A 21,111-nucleotide genomic window follows, 5' to 3' on the forward strand; every position below is an offset into this window, starting at 1 on the left:
CTGCCCTGAAGAGAAACGAGGATGGAAACCAGAATTGCAGAAAAACGGCGAAACCAAAGTAGCCGAGCTGGCCCGATTATTAAGGGCGAACTCAGCCAAAGGCAAAAAGGACACCCAATCATCCTGATCAGCAGAAACAAAGCATCTCAGATATGTTTCCAAAGTCTGATTAGTTCGTTCGGTTTGGCCATTGGTCTGAGGATGGAAAGCCAAGGAAAAAGACAAATCAATGCCCATCCTAGCACAAAAGGATCGCCAAAACCTCGAAACAAACTGGGAACCTCTGTCCGAAACGATGTTCTCCGGAATGCCATGTAAACGAACCACATGCTGGAAAAACAATGGCACCAAATCAGAGGAGGAAGGCAACTTAGACAAGGGTACCAAATGGACCATCTTAGAGAAGCGATCACAAACCACCCAAATGACCGACATCTTTTGAGAGACAGGGAGATCCGAAATAAAATCCATAGAAATATGCGTCCAGGGCCTCTTCGGGACCGGCAAGGGCAAAAGCAACCCACTGGCACGAGAACAGCAGGGCTTAGCCCGAGCACAAGTCCCACAGGACTGCACAAAAGAACGCACATCCCGCGACAAAGACGGCCACCAAAAGGATCTAGCCACCAAATCTCTGGTACCAAATATTCCAAGATGACCAGCCAACACCGAACAATGAACCTCAGAGATAACTCTACTAGTCCATTTATCAGGGACAAACAGTTTCTCCGCTGGGCAACGGTCAGGTCTATCAGCCTGAAATTTTTGCAGCACCCGCCGCAAATCAGGGGAGATGGCAGACAAAATTACCCCCTCTTTGAGAATACCCGCCGGCTCAGGAACACCCGGAGAGTCGGGCACAAAACTCCTTGACAGGGCATCAGCCTTCACATTCTTAGCCCGGAAGGTACGAAACCACAAAATCAAAACGGGAGAAAAATAGCGACCAACGAGCCTGTCTAGGATTCAACCGTTTGGCAGACCCGAGATAAGTCAAATTCTTGTGATCCGTCAAGACCACCACACGATACTTGGCTCCTTCAAGCCAATGACGCCACTTCTCGAGTGCCCACTTCATGGCCAACAACTCTCGATTGCCAACATCATAATTGCGCTCAGCAGGCGAAAACTTTCTAGAAAAGAAGGCACATGGTTTCATCACCGAGCCATCAGAACTTCTTTGCGACAAAACAGCCCCTGCTCCAATCTCAGAAGCATCAACCTCGACCTGAAACGGGAGCGAAACATCTGGCTGGCACAACACAGGGGCAGAAGAAAAACGACACTTCAACTCCTGAAAAGCTTCCACAGCCGCAGAAGACCAATTGACCACATCAGCACCCTTCTTGGTCAAATCAGTCAACGGTTTAGCAACACTAGTAAAATTACTGATGAAGCGACGATAAAAATTAGCAAAGCCCAGGAACTTTTGCAGACTCTTCACAGATGTCGGCTGAGTCCAATCATAAATGGCCTGGACTTTAACAGGGTCCATCTCGATAGTAGAAGAGGAAAAAATGAAACCCAAAAATGAAACCTTCTGAACTCCAAAGAGACACTTTGACCCCTTCACAAACAAAGAATTCGCACGAAGGACCTGGAACACCATTCTGACCTGCTTCACGTGAGACTCCTGTTATGAACAGGTAATTCAGAACCACAATGGACCTTGAAGTTCAGAGCACACAAAGTGACCTGACAATTACCAAAAACATAGGACGAGCTCTGAGATGTGGGAACTCTGCTGACCGCAATCCCTAATCCTATCCAACCACACTAAAGGTAGCCATGGAGCGCTCCTGACCAGTCCTATGCGCCTCGAACACAGCCTGAGAAACTAGCTAGCCCTGAAGATAGAAAAATAAGCCTACCTTGCCTCAGAGAAATACCCCAAAGGAAAAGGCAGCCCCCCACATATAATGACTGTGAGTTGAGATGAAAATACAAACGCAGAGATGAAATAGATTTAGCAAAGTGAGGCCCAACTTACTGAACAGACTGAAGATAGGAAAGATTGCTTTGCGGTCAACACAAAACCCTACAAACAACCACGCAGAGGGGGCAAAAAGACCCTCCGCACCGACTAACGGTACGGAGGTGCTCCCTCTGCGTCCCAGAGCTTCCAGCAAGCAAGAAAAACCAATATATCAAGCTGGACAGAAAAAATAGCAAACAAAAATAACACAAGCAAAACTTAGCTTATGCAGGACAGACAGGCCACAGGAACTATCCAGGAGAAAGCAAGACCAATACTAGAACATTGACTGGAGGCCAGGATCAAAGCACTAGGTGGAGTTAAATAGAGCAGCACCTAACGACTTAACCTCATCACCTGAGGAAGGAAACTCAGAAGCAGCAGTACCACTCTCATCCACCAAAGGAAGCTCATAGACAGAACCAGCCGAAGTACCACTCACGACCACAGGAGGGAGCTTGGCCACAGAATTCACAACAGACTCCCAATCATCCGAGAAGACCAAAATATCATCCAAAAATACAATCAGGATTTTATCCAGGTACTCTCGGAAGATGTCATGCATAAAGGACTGAAATACTGATGGAGCATTGGAAAGCCCGAATGGCATAACCAGGTACTCAAAATGGCCCTCGGGCGTATTAAACGCTGTTTTCCATTCATCGCCCTGTTTAATACGCACAAGATTATACGCACCACGAAGATCTATCTTGGTGAACCAACTAGCCCCCTTAATCCGAGCAAATAGATCCGACAGCAGCAGCAAAGGGTACTGAAATTTAACTGTGATCTTATTAAGAAGGCGGTAATCAATACATGGTCTCAAAGAACCTTCCTTCTTGGCCACAAAAAAGAACCCTGCTCCCAATGGTGACGACGACGGGCGAATATGACCCTTCTCCAAGGATTCCTTTATATAACTCCGCATAGCGGCGTGTTCTGGCACAGATAAATTGAACAGTCGGCCGTTAGGAAACTTACTACCAGGAATCAAATTGATAGCACAATCGCAATCCCTATGAGGAGGTAGGGCACTGGATTTGGGCTCATCAAATACATCCCGGTAATCCGACAAAAACTCCGGGACTTCAGAAGGGGTGGATGACGAAATAGACAAAAATGGAACATCACCATGTACCCCCTGACAACCCCAGCTGGACACAGACATAGATTTCCAATCCAATACTGGATTATGGACCTGTAGCCATGGCAACCCCAAAACGACCACATCATGCAGATTATGCAACACCAAAAAGCGAATATCCTCCTGATGTGCAGGAGCCATGCCCATGGTCAACTGGGTCCAGTACTGAGGCTTATTCTTGGCCAAAGGCGTAGCATCAATTCCTCTCAATGGAATAGGATACTGCAAGGGCTCCAAGAAAAAACACAGTCCATCAAATTCAGGGCAGCGCCTGAATCCACAAATGCCATAACAGAATAGGATGACAAAGAGCAAATCAGAGTAACGGACAAAAGAAATTTCGACTGTACCGTACCAATGGTGGCAGACCTAGCGAAACGCTTAGTGCGCTTAGGACAATCGGAGATAGCATGAGTGGAATCACCACAGTAAAAACACAGCCCATTCCGACGTCTGTGTTCTTGCCGTTCAGCTCTGGTCAAAGTCCTATCACATTGCATAGGCTCAGGTCTATGCTCAGATAATACCGCCAGATGGTGCACAGCTTTACACTCACGCAAGCGTCGATCGATCTGAATGGCCAAAGACATAGACTCATTCAGACCTGCAGGCATGGGAAATCCCACTATGACATCCTTAAGGGCTTCAGAGAGACCCTTTCTGAAAATTGCTGCCAGGGCACATTCATTCCACTGAGTGAGTACAGACCACTTCCTAAACTTCTGACAATATATCTCTACCTCATCCTGACCCTGACACAGAGCCAGCAAGATTTTCTCTGCCTGATCCACTGAATTTGGTTCATCATAAAGCAATCCGAGCGCCAGAAAAAACGCATCAACATCACGCAATGCCGGATCTCCTGGCGCAAGGGAAAATGCCCAGTCTTGAGGGTCGCCACGTAACAAAGAAATAATGATTTTCACTTGTTGAACAGGGTCACCTGAGGAGCGAGGTTTCAAAGCAAGAAACAATTTACAATTATTTTTGAAATTCAGAAACTTAGATCTATCCCCAAAAAACAAATCAGGTATTGGAATCCTAGGCTCTGACATCGGATTCCGAACCACAAAATCTTGAATGTTTTGTACCCTTGCAGTGAGATTATCCATACAAGAGGACAGATCTTGAATGTCCATATCTACACCTGTATCCTGAACCACCCAGAGGTAAAGGGGAAAAGAGAGACAAAACACACTGCAAAGAAAAAAAAATGGTCTCAGAACTTCTCTTGTCCCTCTATTGAGATGCATTAATACTTTGGGCCACCTGTACTGTTATGACCTGGTGGTCAAGACAACAATGGACCTGGTGGTTAAGAGCACACGGAATGACCTGATAGTTACTAATAATACAGGACGAGCTCTGAGACGTGGGAACTCTGCTGACCGCAATCCCTAATCCTATCACACACACTAGAAATAGCCGTGGATTGCTCCTAACGCTCCCTATGCAACTCGTCACAGCCTAAGGAACTAGCTAGCCCTAAAGATAGAAAAATAAAGCCTACCATGCCTCAGGGAAATTCCCCAAAGGAAAAGGCAGCCCCCCACATATAATGACTGTGAGTAAAGATGAAAATTACAAACACAGAGATGAAATAGATTTAGCAAAGTGAGGCCCGACTTACTGAACAGACAGAGGATAGGAAAGGTAACTTTGCGGTCAGCATAAAAAACTACAAAAAGACCACGCAGAGGGCGCAAAAAGACCCTCCGCACCGACTCACGGTGCGGAGGCGCTCCCTGTTATGAAGGCAATCCAGTGACACAGTGTGCCAGCAATCAGAGCACATACAGTGATCTGACAATAACCCAAAAACAATAGAACGAGCTCTGAGACGTGGAATCTCTGTAGACCGCAATACCTGAACCTATCCTAAACACAACTAAAGGCAGCTGTGGATTGCGCCTGACACTACCTATGCAACTCGGCACAGCCTGAGGAGCTGACTAGCCTGAAGATAGAAAAACAAGCCTGACTTGCCTCAGAGAAATACCCCAAAGGAAAAGGCAGCCCCCCACATATAATGACTGTTAGCAAGATGAAAAGACAAACGTAGGAATGAAATAGATTCAGCAAAGTGAGGCCCGATATTCTAGATAGAGCGAGGATAGCAAAGAGAACTTTGCAGTCTACAAAAAACCCTAAAGCAAAAAACCACGCAAAGGGGGCAAAAAGACCCACCGTGCCGAACTAACGGCACGGCGGTACACCCTTTGCGTCTCAGAGCTTCCAGCAAAACGAATAGACAAGCTGGACAGAAAAAGCAGCAACAAAAGCAAAGAAGCACTTATCTAAGCAGAGCAGCAGGCCACAGGAAAGATCCAGAAGCTCAGATCCAACACTGGAACATTGACAAGGAGCAAGGAAGACAGAATCAGGTGGAGTTAAATAACAAAGCAGCCAACGAGCTCACCAGAACACCTGAGGGAGGAAACTCAGAAGCTGCAGTACCACTTGTGACCACAGGAGTGAATTCAGCCACAGAATTCACAACAGTACCCCCCCCTTGAGGAGGGGTCACCGAACCCTCACCAGAGCCCCCAGGCCGACCAGGATGAGCCACATGAAAGGCACGAACAAGATCTGGAGCATGGACATCAGAGGCAAAAACCCAGGAATTATCTTCCTGAGCATAACCCTTCCATTTAACCAGATACTGGAGTTTCCGTCTAGAAACACGAGAATCCAAAATTTTCTCCACAATATGCTCCAATTCCCCCTCCACCAAAACCGGGGCAGGAGGCTCAACAGATGGAACCATAGGTGCCACGTATCTCCGCAACAACGACCTATGGAATACATTATGTATGGAAAAGGAGTCTGGGAGGGTCAGACGAAAAGACACAGGATTGAGAATCTCAGAAATCCTATACGGACCAATAAAACGAGGTTTAAATTTAGGAGCGGAAACCTTCATAGGAATATGACGAGAAGATAACCAAACCAGATCCCCAACACGAAGTCGGGGACCCACACGGCGTCTGCGATTAGCGAAAAGTTGAGCCTTCTCCTGGGACAAGGTCAAATTGTCCACTACCTGAGTCCAGATCTGCTGCAACCTGTCCACCACAGAATCCACACCAGGACAGTCCGAAGACTCAACCTGTCCTGAAGAGAAACGAGGATGGAACCCAGAATTGCAGAAAAATGGAGAGACCAAGGTAGCCGAGCTGGCCCGATTATTAAGGGCGAACTCAGCCAACGGCAAAAAGGACACCCAATCATCCTGGTCTGCAGAAACAAAACATCTCAGATATGTTTCCAAGGTCTGATTGGTTCGTTCGGTCTGGCCATTAGTCTGAGGATGGAAAGCCGAGGAAAAAGATAGGTCAATGCCCATCCTACCACAAAAGGCTCGCCAAAACCTTGAAACAAACTGGGAACCTCTGTCAGAAACAATATTCTCAGGAATGCCATGCAAACGAACCACATGCTGGAAGAACAAAGGCACCAAATCAGAGGAGGAAGGCAATTTTACCAAGGGCACCAGATGGACCATTTTAGAAAAGCGATCACAGACCACCCAAATGACTGACATCTTTTGAGAAACGGGAAGGTCAGAAATGAAATCCATCGAAATATGTGTCCAAGGCCTCTTTGGGACCGGCAAGGGCAAAAGCAACCCACTGGCACGTGAACAGCAGGGCTTAGCCCTAGCACAAATCCCACAGGACTGCACAAAAGTACGTACATCCCGTGACAGAGATGGCCACCAGAAGGATCTAGCCACTAACTCTCTGGTACCAAAGATTCCAGGATGACCAGCCAACACCGAACAATGAAGTTCAGAGATAACTTTACTAGTCCACCTATCAGGGACGAACAGTTTCTCCGCCGGACAACGATCAGGTTTATTCGCCTGAAATTTTTGCAACACTCGCCGCAAATCAGGGGAGATGGCAGAAACAATGACTCCTTCCTTGAGGATACTCGCCGGCTCAGATGAACCCGGAGAGTCGGGCACAAAACTCCTAGACAGAGCATCCGCCTTCACATTTTTAGAGCCCGGAAGGTACGAAATCACAAAATCGAAGCGGGCAAAAAATAACGACCAACGGGCCTGTCTAGGATTCAAGCGCTTGGCAGACTCGAGATAAGTAAGGTTCTTATGATCAGTCAATACCACCACGCGATGCTTAGCTCCTTCAAGCCAATGACGCCATTCCTCGAATGCCCACTTCATGGCCAGCAACTCTCGGTTGCCCACATCATAATTACGCTCAGCAGCCGAAAACTTCCTGGAAAAGAAAGCACATGGTTTCAACACTGAGCAACCAGAACTTCCCTGTGACAAAACCGCCCCTGCTCCAATCTCAGAAGCATCAACCTCGACCTGGAACGGAAGAGAAACATCTGGTTGACACAACACAGGGGCAGAACTAAAACGATGCTTCAACTCCTGAAAAGCTTCCACAGCAGCAGAAGACCAATTAACCAAATCAGCACCCTTCTTGGTCAAATCGGTCAATGGTTTGGCAATGCTAGAAAAATTACAGATGAAGCGACGATAAAAATTAGCAAAGCCCAGGAATTTTTGCAGACTTTTCAGAGATGTCGGCTGAGTCCAATCCTGGATGGCTTGGACCTTAACCGGATCCATCTCGATAGTAGAAGGGGAAAAGATGAACCCCAAAAATGAAACTTTCTGCACACCGAAGAGACACTTTGATCCCTTCACAAACAAAGAATTAGCACGCAGGACCTGGAAAACCATTCTGACCTGCTTCACATGAGAGTCCCAATCATCTGAGAAGATCAAAATGTCATCCAAGTAAACAATCAGGAATTTATCCAGATACTCACGGAAGATGTCATGCATAAAAGACTGAAACACAGATGGAGCATTGGCAAGTCCGAACGGCATCACTAGATACTCAAAATGACCCTCGGGCGTATTAAATGCAGTTTTCCATTCATCTCCTTGCCTGATTCTCACCAGATTATACGCACCACGAAGATCTACCGTATCTTAGTGAACCAACTAGCCCCCTTAATCCGAGCAAACAAGTCAGATAACAATGGCAAGGGATACTGAAATTTAACAGTGATCTTATTAAAAAGGCGGTAATCAATACACGGTCTCAGCGAACCATCCTTCTTGGCTACAAAAAAGAACCCTGCTCCCAGTGGTGATGACGATGGGCGAATATGTCCCTTCTCCAGGGATTCCTTCACATAACTGCGCATAGCGGCGTGTTCAGGCACGGATAAATTAAATAATCGACCTTTAGGGAATTTACTACCAGGAATCAAATTGATAGCACAATCACAATCCCTATGCGGAGGTAGGGCATCGGACTTGGGCTCTTCAAATACATCCTGATAATCAGACAAGAACTCTGGGACCTCAGAAGGAGTGGATGACGAAATAGACAAAAATGGAACATCACCATGTACCCCCTGACAACCCCAGCTGGATACCGACATAGAGTTCCAATCCAATACTGGATTATGGGTTTGCAGCCATGGCAACCCCAACACGACCACATCATGCAGATTATGTCACACCAGAAAGCGAATAACTTCCTGATGTGCAGGAGCCATGCACATGGTCAGCTGGGTCCAGTACTGAGGTTTATTCTTGGCCAAAGGTGTAGCATCAATTCCTCTCAATGGAATAGGACACCGCAAAGGCTCCAAGAAAAACCCACAACGTTTAGCATAATCCAAATCCATCAGATTCAGGGCAGCGCCTGAATCCACAAACGCCATGACAGAATACGATGACAAAGAGCATATCAAGGTAATGGACAGAAGGAATTTGGATTGTACAGTACCAATGACGGCAGACCTATCGAACCGCTTAGTGCGCTTAGGACAATCAGAGATAGCATGAGTGGAATCACCACAGTAGAAACACAGACCATTCAGACGTCTGTGTTCTTGCCGTTCAACTCTGGTCATAGTCCTATCGCACTGCATAGGCTCAGGTTTAATCTTAGACAATACCGCCAAATGGTGCACAGATTTACGCTCGCGCAAGCGTCGACCGATCTGAATGGCCAAAGACATAGACTCATTCAAACCAGCAGGCATAGGAAAACCCACCATGACATCCTTAAGAGCCTCAGAGAGACCCTTTCTGAACAAAGCTGCCAGCGCAAATTCATTCCACAGAGTGAGTACTGACCACTTCCTAAATTTCTGACAATATACTTCTATATCATCCTGACCCTGGCACAAAGCCAGCAAATTTTTCTCAGCCTGATCCACTGAATTAGGCTCATCGTAAAGCAATCCGAGCGCCAGGAAAAACGCATTGACATTACTCAATGCAGGGTCTCCTGGCGCAAGAGAAAATGCCCAGTCCTGAGGGTCGCCGCGCAAAAAAGAAATAATAATCAAAACCTGTTGAATAGGATTACCAGAAGAATGAGGTTTCAAGGCCAGAAATAGCTTACAATTATTTTTGAAATTAAGAAACTTAGTTCTATCACCAAAAAACAAATCAGGAATAGGAATTCTTGGTTCTAACATAGATTTCTGATCAATAGTATCTTGAATCCTTTGTACATTTGTAACGAGATTTTCCATTGAAGAGCACAGACCCTGAATATCCATGTCCACACCTGTGTCCTGAAACACCCAAATGTTTAGGGGAAAAAAAAGACTGAACACAGAGCTGAGAAAAAAAAATGATGTCAGAACTTCTTTTTTCCCTCTATTGAGAATCATTAGGGTGGCTCCTTGTACTGTTATGAAGGCAATCCAGTGACACAGTGTGCCAGCAATCAGAGCACATACAGTGATCTGACAATAACCCAAAAACAATAGAACGAGCTCTGAGACGTGGAATCTCTGTAGACCGCAATACCTGAACCTATCCTAAACACAACTAAAGGCAGCTGTGGATTGCGCCTGACACTACCTATGCAACTCGGCACAGCCTGAGGAGCTGACTAGCCTGAAGATAGAAAAACAAGCCTGACTTGCCTCAGAGAAATACCCCAAAGGAAAAGGCAGCCCCCCACATATAATGACTGTTAGCAAGATGAAAAGACAAACGTAGGAATGAAATAGATTCAGCAAAGTGAGGCCCGATATTCTAGATAGAGCGAGGATAGCAAAGAGAACTTTGCAGTCTACAAAAAACCCTAAAGCAAAAAACCACGCAAAGGGGGCAAAAAGACCCACCGTGCCGAACTAACGGCACGGCGGTACACCCTTTGCGTCTCAGAGCTTCCAGCAAAACGAATAGACAAGCTGGACAGAAAAAGCAGCAACAAAAGCAAAGAAGCACTTATCTAAGCAGAGCAGCAGGCCACAGGAAAGATCCAGAAGCTCAGATCCAACACTGGAACATTGACAAGGAGCAAGGAAGACAGAATCAGGTGGAGTTAAATAACAAAGCAGCCAACGAGCTCACCAGAACACCTGAGGGAGGAAACTCAGAAGCTGCAGTACCACTTGTGACCACAGGAGTGAATTCAGCCACAGAATTCACAACAGCTCCCTCTGCGTCCCAGAGCTTCCAGCAAGCAAGGCAAAAAACAAAATAGCAAGCTGGACAGAAAAATAGCAAACAAGCAGGAACTTAGCTTCTGCTGGGAAGACAGGTCACAAGAACGATCCAGGAGCGAACCAGACCAATACTGGAACATTGACAGGTGGCATGGAGCAATGATCTAAGTGGAGTTAAATAGAGCAGCCAGCTAACGAATTAACCTCCTCACCTGTGGAAGGAAACTCAGAAGCCGCAGCCCCACTCACAACCACCAGAGGAAGCCCATGGACAGAACCAGCCGAAGTACCATTCACGACCACAGGAGGGAGCTTGACAACAGAATTCACAACAGTTAAGCAGCTGAGACTTAATGGGGAATTTTTGTTATCACTGATCATATTGTCTGCCATGGAATTTTCTTGTGTTAATACTGATGAAAAAAAGTCATTTAGCATATTTGCTTTTTCCTCATCCACCATTTCACCCAGACTATTTTTAAGGGGGCCAACACTACCATTTTTTAGTTTCTTACTAATTATGTAGTTAAAGAATATTTGGGGATTATTTTTACTCTCTCTGGCAATGAGTCTCTCTGTCTCAATCTTTGCTGCCTTGATTTGCTTTTTACAGAATGTATTTAATTTTCTGTATTTATTTAATGCCTCATCACTACCTACTTGCTTTAATTCTCTAAATGCTTTCTTTTTGTCACTTATTGCACCCCTTACAGCTCTATTTAGCCATATTGGTTTCCTCCTATTTCTAGTATGTTTATTCCCATACGGTATATACTGTGCACAGGTCCTATCCAGGATGCTAATAAACGTCTCCCATTTTCTTTGAGTATTTTTATGTGTCAGGATATCGTCCCAGTTAATTGCACCAAGATCATCTCTCATCCGTTGGAAATTTGCCCTCCTGAAATTTAGTGTCTTTGTAACCCCTCTACTACACATCTTATTAAAGGATACATGAAAACTTATTATTTTGTGATCACTATTCCCCAAGTGACCCCCAACCCTTATATTTGCTATGCGGTCTGACCTGTTGGTTAATATTAGGTCTAGCAGTGCCCCCTTCTTGTTAGGTCCTGAACTAGTTGTGAAAGGTAATTGTCTCTCATAGTTGTCAAAAACCGATTACCTTTGCTGGAACTGCAGGTTTCTGTTCCCCAATCTTTTTCTGGGTAGTTGAAGTCCCCCATAATAATGAATTCTCCTTGAGTCGCAGCTTCATCTATTTGCTTTATGAGGATATTCTCCATTGCTTCCATTATTTTTGGACACTTATAACAAACCCCTCTCAGTAATTTTTTATTTTCCCCCCTCCCCTTATCTCCACCCACAGGGACTCTACATTTTCATTAGATTCACCTATATTATCACGCAGGATGGGTTTTAAGGATGATTTTACATATAGACACACCCCTCCCCCTCGCTTATCCATTCGGTCATTTCTGAACAGACTATAGCCCTGCAAGTTAACAGCCCAGTTATGGCTCTCATCCAGCCACGTTTCAGATATCCCCACCATGTCATAATTATGCTCCAACAACATTAATTCCAATTAGTCCATTTTGTTGGCGAGGCTTCTGGCATTAGTATACATACACTTTATATATCTCTCTGTACCGCTATTCTTTCTTAAATTATTAATTGTTCTAACCCCAACCCCCATGCCACCGCCACCCCCAACTTCCTAATTTGTGCCCAGGTCTCTATCTGCACTATATTCCCCTCCTATAAAATGAATACCCTCCCCCCATTCCTTAGTTTAAACACTCCTCCAACCTTCTAGCCATTTTCTCCCCCAGCACAGCAGCACCTTCCCCATTGAGGTGCAGCCGGTCCCTAGGGTAGAACCTGTAGCCAACTGAGAAGTCGGCCCAGTTCTGCAGGAACCCAAACCCCTCCTTTCTACACCAATTCTTGAGCCACTTATTAACCTCCCTAATCTCCCGTTGCCTCCCTGGCGTGGCACGTGGTACAGGCAGTATTTCGGAAAATACCATGTTGGAGATCCTTGCTTTCAGCTTTCAGCCTAATTCCCTGAAATCGTTTTTAAGGACCTTCCACCTACCTCTAACTTTGTCATTTGTGCCAATGTGCACCTTGACCGCTGGGTCCTCACCAGCCCCTCCCAGTAATCTGTCAACGTGATCAGCGATGTGTTGGACTCAAGCACCAGGTAGGCAGCACACCGTTCGACGATCCCTGTCTTTGTGACAGATTGCCATATCTGTTCCCCTAATAATTGAATCCCCCACTACCAGCACCTGTCTGGCCTGCCCTGCTCTCCTATTTCCCTCCTTACTGTAGCAGTCACTCCTCCGGCTTTCAGAGGACGTGCCTGGCTGCAGCAGTGCTACCCCTGTACTGGCACCCCCCTCATCTGTCAACTTGCAAACTTATTGGGGTGTGCCAGATCAGGACTAGCCTCCCAGGCACTCTTCCCTCTACCCGGCCTTTTAACTGTCACCCAGCTTGCTGCTCCACTTTCCTGCAGCTCCATCCTACCATCCTCTCCTCATTTATCCCATTGAGCGTCTGTTCAGTGAGCAGAAGACTCCTTTCCATATTGTCAATGAATCTCAGTGTTGCCAGCTGCACATTTAGATCCAGTATCTGGGCTTCCAAATGCACAACGTGCTCACATCTCACACAGCAGTATGCACCCTCAACCGGCTGCCAAGGATTGCATACATGTGGCAAGATGTGCACTGGATGGCATTAACAATAGTGGAGCACATTTTCTAATGGGGATTGCACCAGACAGAAAAGTTAAATAAAAAATAAATGCAAAGTAACAAAAAAATGCAGACAGCAATTCAGTAATTCCTCCCTTGGAAACTCCCTGAATCCAAAGTCACAGAATCACAAGTCACACTTACTGCCGTTCGCACTTACACTCCGGTCACACTCAGCTCGTTCACACTCGCTAAGCTGAAGATTTAAAGAGGTTTTTTTTCTCTTTCCCCTCAGCAGCAATCCACCTTGTTGTTCAATGCACTTCCAAAAAGGAAGGTATGGGTATATAGATACACTGCCTGTGTGCCTAGCACTGATATGTACAAGTGAAACTGTGTTACATGGAAAAGCGACCAGAGGTAATTATAATGACGTTTCGGCCCTACCAGGGCCTTAATCATACAATCGCTATGGAAAAAATAAAAGAAAAAAACAAAAGTAAACATACAGTATATACAATAAATCATATGACTCAACAAAATAAAGAGTTCCCAACCTGGAAGAAATAAAACAAGGGAATGGGTAAAATAAAATAAAACGGGGAAAGATCATAATAATAGTGACTTAGTATGATACATATGTAGAACGACACCATGTAAGATCCCAGATGGGGACCTAGTCAAAAGCGAGGCTGCAGGGTAAGGCTAAGATATCAGAAGCCAGTTCACATGACAATCAATATGAAAATTCAATGTACAATTGCATTACCTTAGATGTGCACAGAGAAGAGGAGAGGAGAAGGTCCTTGTAGATAAAGGCATACACTGCAGTAAAGATATTGCAGACACGTGAGGTTAAGGAAGTACATAGATGGTGGGATTTGGTAATGGTATGAGATGTACCTTAGATGCCTATCAATTGTGCGTGTAGTAACGCTAAGGAAGCCCAGAGGTGGGTACTGTGGAGATGAGAGAGATAGCCATGTAAGGGGCATGGAGTAATAAGCATAGTAATATAGCGGTGCCTGTGGCAGAGACAGGGGCTAATTGGGTAAGATACCTGCTAAGTGGAGAGGCTAAGCGGCGCTCCCGCGCCCTGCTGCTGGTATGTAGTGTGGCCGGCGCTGTAATGTTTTAAGAGCGCTAGACCGGAAGTAGGACCTGCCGCACCGGAAGTGATGCGGGCGGTCCGGGAGCGCAACAGCGCATGCGCCGCCGGCGATTCAGTGTGTGCCCGGTAACTTAGCAACCCAGGCGCCGTGTCTGTCAATGGCTAGTCTGTGCGGGCTGTAAGGAGAAGCGGTCTCCTTGTGCTCATAAGTGCGGGTACCCTGAAGGATGGGATTTCTGGATTCTATGGCCTTAAGCCATAGACGTACTCTGTCATTTATTGTTTATTTTTAGTATACCACCTTGGGTTTTCATCTATTTTTTTAGTGCCGACCGGCATTTTCCAGAGTCCCTGGTACCTATGTTGCTTTTTGTACGGTCCCCCTGACCATCTCGGCAGCTCTATAGTGTATGCAGCATCTAACACCGCTTCTCCTTACAGCCCGCACAGACTAGCCATTGACAGACACGGCGCCTGGGTTGCTAAGTTACCGGGCACACACTGAATCGCCGGCGGCGCATGCGCTGTTGCGCTCCCGGACCGCCCGCATCACTTCCGGTGCGGCAGGTCCTACTTCCGGTCTAGCGCTCTTAAAACATTACAGCGCCGGCCACACTACATACCAGCAGCAGGGCGCGGGAGCGCCGCTTAGCCTCTCCACTTAGCAGGTATCTTACCCTATTAGCCCCTGTCTCTGCCACAGGCACCGCTATATTACTATGCTTATTACTCCATGCCCCTTACATGGCTATCTCTCTCATCTCCACAGTACCCACCTCTGGGCTTCCTTAGCGTTACTACACGCACAATTGATAGGCATCTAAGGTACATCTCATACCATTACCAAATCCCACCATCTATGTACTTCCTTAACCTCACGTGTCTGCAATATCTTTACTGCAGTGTATGCCTTTATCTACAAGGACCTTCTCCTCTCCTCTTCTCTGTGCACATCTAAGGTAATGCAATTGTACATTGAATTTTCATATTGATTGTCATGTGAACTGGCTTCTGATATCTTAGCCTTACCCTGCAGCCTCGCTTTTGACTAGGTCCCCATCTGGGATCTTACATGGTGTCGTTCTACATATGTATCATACTAAGTCACTATTATTATGATCTTTCCCCGTTTTATTTTATTTTACCCATTCCCTTGTTTTATTTCTTCCAGGTTGGGAACTCTTTATTTTGTTGAGTCATATGATTTATTGTATATACTGTATGTTTACTTTTGTTTTTTTCTTTTATTTTTTCCATAGCGATTGTATGATTAAGGCCCTGGTAGGGCCGAAACGTCATTATAATTACCTCTGGTCGCTTTTCCATGTAACACAGTTTCACTTGTAAATAAATTCTCCACTACTTTGCAAATATCACATAGAGTGTGCGGTGTACTATATCCTTTGTACACGTGGGGCTTACAGAGCCCACTACACCAGCACCTCGCTCCCCCATTATCCTGAGTGCGCGCCAATTTTCTTTACATACCTTAACATAGTCTTGGCCGCTGCACCGGGTCGCCCTAATGTCCACTACCACTTTTGCCTATGATACAGCCACAAGCGCTAATATTGTGTCATCAGTGACTGGTTCCACTGAATTTCTCAAAACACCCGCAACCGACTTAAGAACCAGGGATTATGAGAAGACTAAGCGGAAGCTAGTCTCATACGATTTACACTGCACTACCCTGGCTGAATACTTTCGCCAGAGCAAAATTCCCAGAGGATTGAGGTGTAATCTGCGACCCACAGTCTTCGCAGACAATCCAGAATTTTGCGAAAGGTACAGACAGATCCTTAATAAATGCTCGTTAGACATTATCGTCCTCACAATAGAATACCTCCAGAAGGAAATTATTGACGTTCAAAAAAGCATCCAGGCCATCGAGACCCAGCTGACGACCACCCTTTCATCTACCGACTGGACGGCACTCAAAACTAAAATGGACAAAGCCATCAAAGAGTTTGAGAGGAACCTACAGGAACGCAAGAGACTCAAGTTCCAGAGAGACAACGAGGACTACGCCAACGACAAGGTGTATCGATGGAGCGACTTGTCCAACACTACAAACTGGCGACGTCGCAACTACTCCAGAAGACCAGGATCCTACAGCTCCGGCAGCGACTCCTCCACTGGTTCCAACAGACAACCTTTTTTAGCCACAGGCCGCAGGGGAGGACGACATCAAACAGACCAACCCGAAGATCGCGGCGAAAGGATGGTGACCCGAAGCCAGGTAAGCCAACCAATCAAGTGGTTAACATCTCCAGCTACTCCCTGTCACCAGCGGAACTGACCGTCTTACAGAAAGGTTTATCTTTCTGTCCAACACCTCACTGGGATCCATTCCAACTTGAGAAAAACTTGCATCGTTTCTACAGATCCATTAGACTTAAGACTCATTTTGGCAACTTGCCAACGTCAGTCCCTGTTGGGAGGCCTTCCGGATCCACTGAAATCATCCCGGCACTTTCTATCTCTTCTCTGGGGCTTCGTAATATCAGCACCTTCTCCCCTCCGCATTCTCACCATGCTATCGAAACATTTATCTCTCTAGTGGACCGTGACATTAAATCCTTATCACATGAACATAGATTAGTTTTTTTTCCCACACACACCAACATGACACTGGAAGAGAAACAGGCACTCTCCTCCATACGGTCTAACAACACCATTACCATAAAACCCGCTGACAAGGGGGGTGCCCTAGTCGTCATGGACCGGTCACAATACCGGGGTGAGATACTGAGACAACTAGCGGACACTAAAACTTACAAAGCCATACCGAGAGACCCCACCACAGTTATCACCAGAAAAATCAGGGAACTTATTCAGATATACCTCGACAATGGTACAATCGATAGTAAAACAGCCACTTTCCTACAGAACCCCCACCCCATCATCCCAGTTTTCTACGTCCTACCGAAAATTCACAAATCCCTCCAAAACCCCCCAGGAAGACCAATCGTAGCCTCCACAGATTCGGTTCTATCACCACTTTCAATATTTCTCGAAAAAATTCTCACACCGCTGACAAAAAATACCAGGTCCTTTATATTGGACACCAATCAATTTCTTGAGAAAATCAAACAGATACACCAAGTACCCTCCCAGAGTATCCTCGTCACCATGGACGTTAACAGTTTATACACCTCCATAACCCACGAGAAGGGCATACGTGCTACCAGGGAACTCCTTGAACAAACTGACATGTCTCGGAATGCCATATCCTTCTGTCTTGAACTCTTACATATGGTTCTATTTGAAAATTACTTCCTTTATGAGGACACCTACTATGCCCAAGTATGCGGGACCGCCATGGGCTCGAATGTGGCCCCGGCTTACGCCAATGCGTACATGGATCACTTCGAATCACATTACGTCTACTCCCATGAGCTTTTTTCTCAGCATGTCCTAGATTACTGCAGGTACATAGATGACATCTTCCTGATTTGGACAGGGACACTCAGTACCCTTGAGACATTTTATTCTACTCTTAATTCTACTTTCCAAGAGCTTAAGTTTACCATTCATACCCATGAAGCACAAATAGCTTTCCTAGACACCTTGGTGCTAAAAGATACCAATGGATTCCTAAAAACGGACCTCTACACAAAACCCACGTATTGCAATAGTTTGTTACTCTACTCCAGCTGCCATCCAATCACCACCAAAAACAGTCTACCTAGGTCTCAATTCAAAAGAGTTTCCCGCATTGTCACGGACCCTGAGACGCGACAAATCCGACTCACAGCCATGGCACAGAAGTTCAGCGACAGGAGCTACCCCTCGACCCTCTTAACACAAGAACTTGATAGAGCTTCTAATCCACCAACGGGTTCCCACACCACGTCAACCCCAGGAGAGGATACCGTTCGTACACACTCACCATCCGTTCATGACCAAAGTGTATTCAGTAATAAAAAAACACTGGCCCCTCCTGGGTAAAGCTCATCCAGAAATCCCATCCTTCAGGGTACCCGCACTTATGAGCACAAGGAGACCTCCCAATATCCGTGACCAAATTGTCAAGGCGGATATGGGTAGCACGCACCGTGTACCTACACAGCAATTCCTAAGCTCACGCAGCAGTGGGACCTTCCCATGCTTGAACTGTGCCGCCTGTTCTAACGTGATAAAATCGGACAATGTGACACACCCAAGGACTGGTAAATCTTACCCTATCCGTGGTTTTTTCACGTGTGACACAAATTTTGTAGTCTACGTCATCAAGTGTCCATGCGGACTACTTTACGTAGGCGAAACCACGCAACACATACGAGATAGAATTGCAAGCCACAAATCTACCATCAGGTGTAATAAAATCTGGCTTCCCCTACCGGATCATTTTATGAAAGCTAGACACACAGTGGCCCAACTTAAATTTCAGGTCCTAGAACATGTACCCCGTCCCAGACGGGGCGGTAATCACATCAAACTATTGAAATCTAGGGAAACCTATTGGATATACACGCTAGACACCCTGGCACCTAGGGGCATGAATAGGGAAATAGATTGGCTGATCTAAGTACTGGAATTCACTAACATGTCCCTTTTCCCTTACAGATCCATTGAGGCACCCGGTGAGTCCCTTTAGTAATATACTACCCACTTTAGCTCTACACCATACACATTATCTACAGCGTTAGTACCTCCCTAGATCCTCCGTTTTTATCCACTAGTGCCACCTATGCCATATTTATAACCTATGCCCAGTCTTTACACCATCCAGCATGTTCCGATATTCACTTCAAATTACCATATATACTTATGACCCCGCTCTCTATTTTTGGCAACTTTGGCGACTCCTCAGTATCATACGCCTCTACGTCCCGCTGCCCACACAGATACATCTATCTGCCTTAAGCCATAGACATACTCTGTCATTTATTGTTTATTTTTAGTATACCACCTTGGGTTTTCATCTATTTTTTTAGTGCCGACCGGCATTTTCCAGAGTCCCTGGTACCTATGTTGCTTTTTGTACGGTCCCCCTGACCATCTCGGCAGCTCTATAGTGTATGCAGCATCTAACACCGCTTCTCCTTACAGCCCGCACAGACTAGCCATTGACAGACACGGCGCCTGGGTTGCTAAGTTACCGGGCACACACTGAATCGCCGGCGGCGCATGCGCTGTTGCGCTCCCGGACCGCCCGCATCACTTCCGGTGCGGCAGGTCCTACTTCCGGTCTAGCGCTCTTAAAACATTACAGCGCCGGCCACACTACATACCAGCAGCAGGGCGCGGGAGCGCCGCTTAGCCTCTCCACTTAGCAGGTATCTTACCCTATTAGCCCCTGTCTCTGCCACAGGCACCGCTATATTACTATGCTTATTACTCCATGCCCCTTACATGGCTATCTCTCTCATCTCCACAGTACCCACCTCTGGGCTTCCTTAGCGTTACTACACGCACAATTGATAGGCATCTAAGGTACATCTCATACCATTACCAAATCCCACCATCTATGTACTTCCTTAACCTCACGTGTCTGCAATATCTTTACTGCAGTGTATGCCTTTATCTACAAGGACCTTCTCCTCTCCTCTTCTCTGTGCACATCTAAGGTAATGCAATTGTACATTGAATTTTCATATTGATTGTCATGTGAACTGGCTTCTGATATCTTAGCCTTACCCTGCAGCCTCGCTTTTGACTAGGTCCCCATCTGGGATCTTACATGGTGTCGTTCTACATATGTATCATACTAAGTCACTATTATTATGATCTTTCCCCGTTTTATTTTATTTTACCCATTCCCTTGTTTTATTTCTTCCAGGTTGGAAACTCTTTATTTTGTTGAGTCATATGATTTATTGTATATACTGTATGTTTACTTTTGTTTTTTTCTTTTATTTTTTCCATAGCGATTGTATGATTAAGGCCCTGGTAGGGCCGAAACGTCATTATAATTACCTCTGGTCGCTTTTCCATGTAACACAGTTTCACTTGTAAATAAATTCTCCACTACTTTGCAAATATCACATAGAGTGTGCGGTGTACTATATCCTTTGTACATGTGGGGCTTACAGAGCCCACTACACCAGCACCTCGCTCCCCCATTATCCTGAGTGCGCGCCAATTTTCTTTACATAGCACTGATATGTGGCAGACTTGATTGCATATAGAAAGATGGCCCATTACAGTTCTGTCTGCTGCTGCTTATTACAGATATTTATATACATAGTCCCAGGTATCGGGCCAGGAATAATTTTTTTTGGGTCTTAATCCTCATTATTTTCTTTAAAAGCAAGCCAGAGCACACCATTTTTCTGCTCTATTTGCTGGTTGGCACTGCAGAATACAGCCAGATCCTTTCTATCTTACAGAGTAAAAACCAAGCTATTTTAAATAGGGGTTTGGCCATCACACGGATCACTTCTCAGTGCATTGAAAATTCTGCCATTTGTGGCTTACTGATAAATTTTGTTGTGTCATAAAAAAGACACCAGTTTGCTGAAAAACATAGCTACCTACAGGACAGGTATTTTAAACGGCTTTAGGCGATCCATGTGATGGCTAAACCCGTTTAAAATACCTGTCCTGCAGGTAACTATTTTTCTTTCTTGCTTCTTTGGAGGACACAGGTAACCATGGGTGTATGCTGCTGTCGCTAGGAGGCTGATACTATGCAAATAAGGAAACGTTAACTCCTCCTTGGCAGTATACACCCTCAGACAGGCACAATGCAACTCAGTTTTTGCTTAGTGTCTGTAGGAGGCAGACCTGGATCTAACCA

The sequence above is a fragment of the Ranitomeya imitator genome, chromosome 1 (assembly GCF_032444005.1).
Source record: "Ranitomeya imitator isolate aRanImi1 chromosome 1, aRanImi1.pri, whole genome shotgun sequence".
In the NCBI taxonomy this organism is placed as follows: domain Eukaryota; kingdom Metazoa; phylum Chordata; class Amphibia; order Anura; family Dendrobatidae; genus Ranitomeya; species Ranitomeya imitator.